The sequence below is a fragment of the Colobus angolensis genome, unplaced genomic scaffold, assembly GCF_000951035.1.
Source record: "Colobus angolensis palliatus isolate OR3802 unplaced genomic scaffold, Cang.pa_1.0 Scaffold167, whole genome shotgun sequence".
Classification (NCBI taxonomy): Eukaryota; Metazoa; Chordata; class Mammalia; order Primates; family Cercopithecidae; genus Colobus; species Colobus angolensis.
This window is the reverse complement of record NW_012114788.1, coordinates 3,529,351-3,533,935: the sequence shown is the minus strand read 5'-3', so window position 1 is coordinate 3,533,935 and position 4,585 is coordinate 3,529,351.

Below are 4,585 nucleotides of genomic sequence, written 5' to 3'. Positions count from 1 at the left end.
ACATTGTTGAACTGCAACCTGTCACTGGAATCTCAGGTGTCAAATGGTGCCCATTAGCACAAACGGAAATTGCAGTCTTCTACTACACAGTGTGGTATAACCAAGCACAGGATAGCAGAGCTTGTTATCCTGATTCCAATCCAGGCAACCTGTGTGAACTCCTATCTGTCTACTAACCTCCAGGGTCTTCATTTCTCCTCTTTGACATGAGCTCAGCCATAGTGATGTTAAAATCTCTCCTTCTGTCTTCTGCTAATAGTTACTGCACACAAGTGCAGTGTTAAACGCTGCAGCATGAAATGCTGACCGTGGCAGAGAGACTCCTGCTCTCTGGAAACTTCTAGAGAGGAAGGAGTGTGAACCACCAGGAAATTACACTAGCGTGAGGTACCTGCTGTGAGGAGTGAGCTGGGTTCACTCGGGGAGCTCCGCGTTGGACAGCCTGCAAGAAGTTAGGCACATAAAGCAGGAAAGAGTATTCCAGGCAGAAGGGGCAGTAAATCCCAGTGTATGTGCGGACAGCAAGTGGGACTCTGTTGCTGCACGTCTGCTGACTGTGCTGTGCAGGACCCTCTGAGACCAACCAAGACAGTTGCATGTCACCCTGAGCATGGTGGACCATGTTGGTGTCAGAGTCAGCAGCACATTGAAAAACTGGGTGCCTATGACATCCTTTGGGGCATCCCTTGGTTTTTCTGTTGCTATGAGGGGTTCTCTATGCCTCCTTCACGTTGTTTCTGAGATGTAAATAGGAGAGGGTTCCTTTAAAAAAAAAAGTGCTAAATGTCAGGGGAAAAATAGGGGGAAAGGGAATGTGGGCAGAGTGTAAGGAGGTGCTGGAAAACATGAGAAAGGGCTTTGAATCCCGAGGTGTTTGGGTGCTCAGGTCCTTGCTGTGGATTTGAACTTGTGCTTGCAGGAGGTAGGGGGTCTGGTGCAGACTTGAGACCCAAGAGGACACCCTGCTTAGATGGGCAATGACACAAGCCTTGGTGTGAGTGTCAAGCAGCACCAGATGAGAAGGGAAAGAGACCAGGAAATGGGCCCCAGTGGGAGAGAGGGTGGCACTGCCTGGAGTCATGTGCTGATGCTGAGAGTGGTCCAGGATGGAGAGGAAAAGAAGGACACAGTTTCATTGAGCATCTACTATGTGTCCGGCCCTGTGGTGAACATTTCTGCACACTCTGCAGCTCATAGGACATTGTCTGTCTCCTTGAAGCACTAACCTCGACTTAGCACAATTCCCAATACCAGGGCCTATGTTTGTCTTGTCCCGCTGTGGTATCCCCCGTGTCTGGTACAGTGTCTGCTCCATGATGATTTTGAATGATCCAACTTTTTATTTTCCTCTCCCCTCCCTCCTCTTAAATCTCACTTGATCCTTCGGATAACCTCAAATAAATGTGTTTGAGGTTTGGGAAGTTTATTTATTTTTATTATTGTATTGTATTGTATTTATTGTATTTTATTGAGACTGGAGTGTTATTCTGTTGCCCAAGTTGGAGTGCAGTGGTGTGATGTTGGCTCACTGCAACCTCGGCCTCCAGGGGTCAAGCGATTCTCCTGCCTCAGCCTGAGGAGTTTATCTTAAAAACAATGAGGAGAGTTGTGCTAAATCCAGTTAGCTGTGGAGCTTATAATGAGAGAGCAAAGGCTCAGAAAGTGTAGATTACTTGCCTAGGGTCAAGTGGTGGAGCTGAGATCTCACCCAGTTGGGTCTGACTATCCTGCGTTTCCTCTATAGCTTGCTTCCTCCCTAATTGAGGGAAACCAGAAGACTTGACCCCAGAGCTGGACAAAGCAAGACCAGTATTTCTGCGCTTGTGTGATGCTGGGTAAATGACTTCTCCTTTGTTGGTTTCTATGCCCTGATCTGCAAGGATCAGGCTGAACTGTAACTGCAAGGTGAGCAAGCAGGGCCAAGCCCCAGGCCACTCGGGCCATCCAGGAGGAGGAAAGAGGGCTGGAACACTCCTGGACACCTTTGGACTCCACTGGGCGCTGCTGGAAGAGATGTCTTAAGAGGCAGCTGCGTGGGCTGAACTGTATCTGGTCTCTACCTATCCTCTTTTATTTGGTACTTATTTCATAAAAGATGACTAAGAAAACCTATCTCCAGGCAGTTCTGATTTTCAAATTTTCTAACGAAGAAATGTGTTCATATGAATAACTTGTTCAGTGTTTATTCTGAGAGCATCTCTTATACATCAGTCCATCCTATGCCATCTGTCCCAGCTTGTTCAGTTATACAACTATTTAATTGAGTTATTACTTGGTCCTAGTCTTTGTGCTAGAGCCTAGAGAAGTCTGTGCCCTTGGCAGTCACGTTGGGGTGGAAGAGACACCCATGAGAAACATTACGTTCCTGTGTGATAAGAACATCCAGCCGGTTCCTTGCATGTGCTGAGGGAGCCTGGAAAGGAAAAGCATGACTAAATCTTGCTGTTCTCTTTTTGCCTGTGCAGGTCTGACTGTGGCCACAGTGAGGCGGGGGAAGGGGAAGCGAGTGGTGGAGAGGGCAGCCCTGTTTCCCTTCTTGATTGGGCTGGCCAGCAACCCCAGGAGGAGGGGAAGAGCAAAGAATTTCCAAGGTGGCCACATTTTCCCCTGTCTGTTTCCTGCATCTAAAGGACCTGCAGTTACATTAGGCTGATTGACCACCCGCTTGTGTCTTCTCTCTCTCCTGACACCCTATGGTAAAGGCAGAAAAAAGTATTCATCTCTTGTAGAAATACCATTTGACCCAGCAATCCCACTCCTGGGTATATACCCAAAGGAATATAAATCATTCTATTATAAAGATAGAGGCACACGAACCTTCATTGCAGCACTCTTCACAATAGCAAAGACATGGAATTAACCCAAATGTCCATCAACGATAGACTGGATAAAGAAAATGGTACACCCTGCACATGTGCCCCGGAACTTAAAATAAAAGTTGAAAGAAAAAGATGGATGCATAGTGCATAGTAGGATGAATAGCACATAGTATTTATTCATCTCTAAGGACAAAGAGAATAGGATAGAGACAACAGTAGTTTGTGGTTTCAACCACTTTTCAGGTGGCAGGAAGCAGTGGAAAGGATAAATCGTCCTTGGTTGGTCTGAGCAGAGGAAGTTAGTTGTGGACTGTGCAAAAAGTGTATTCTCAGAGGCAGTTGCACATGAAGATGAAAAGACCAGGGCTCAAGTTCCATTGTCCCTGAGGTCAGCATGACCTTGGACAAGTTACTTTCCTTTCATTTCATCATAATATGAAGTGATTATACGAGATATGTGATTCTTATCTTCTGGTGTCTGAGAAAATTACCTGGAAATTTTTTCTTTTCAACATGTACAGACACATGTGTTTTGATTCTGATTCTGAAATGGGACTAAGATATTCAGATTTGTGCAAAAGCTCTCCCAAAAAACTTTAAGAGCCATTGTTGTAGATAGTCTGAAAGAGCCCTTTCAACTTGGACATTCCCATGTTTGGAGGGTGGACTAAAGGAAAGTGTTGCAGGAATTATATGGCGATCCAGCCATGAGGGTTCTCACAAGAGGCTGAGATCCTATCTGCTAGATATGACAGAAGTGTCTTTGTGGAGACAATGACATTTGCAGTGGGTAGGATGTTCGCAGAGGGAGATAGAGAGGTGGGCTCTGCAGGTGGAGGTTACAGCAGGAGCAAAATCCCAGAGATAGTACAGCAAGTGGCAGTTATTTGCAATCAGGAATTGCAGTTAACCGAATGTGCTGGCATCTACTGAGGCATACAGACAGTGTGGAGCCACTGCGGGTTTTTGAGCTGAAGAGTGCACAATCAGAGTAGATCAGTCTAGCTGTCACTCTATATAATGCACACAGGCCTCATGATTTCAATGCCTAGATTTGGCTCAGCTACTTTTTCTTGAGCACCTACTATGTGTTCTTTATTCCAAGCACTGCATACATCTTCATGACCCAGTCTTCTCTGTAATGTACATCCACATCTCTCTGCAACCACTCTCTCACTCCTGTCACTCTCCTTGGACCCTACACTTCTGCTTTTCCTGATGATTTGAAATGAAGTGCGCTCCCTTATGCCTTGTTGTCCTCGTACAAAACCCTGCCTGTACTTGGCATTCCCCTCTCCACATCAGCACACAGGAGATATTGCTTAAAGAACATTCTCCTGGCTGGGGTGGTGGCTCACATCTGTAATCCCAGCACTTTGGGAGGCTGAAGCAGAAGGATTGCTTGAACCTAGGAGTTCAAGACCAGCCTGGGGAACACAGTGAGACTCTATCTGTATGCAAATACAAAATTAAGAAAAGAATTATCTGGGCGAGGTAGTGCACACCTATAGTTCCACCTACTTGTGAGGCTGAGGCAGGAGGATCGCTTGAACCCAGGAGTTTGAGGCTGCAGTGAGTTTGCACCACTGCACTCCAGCCTGGGCAACAGAATGAGACTCTAGAAAAAAAAAAAAAAAAAGAGTAGCTTGGTGTGGTGACAATCAGAAATATGAAGGGAATAACGTTTATGTGTATTCTCCTTATTTTATTGTTGCCTGCTTATTCTACCCCAAACATTTGCTGGGGGTTGAAGACACAACGGTGAG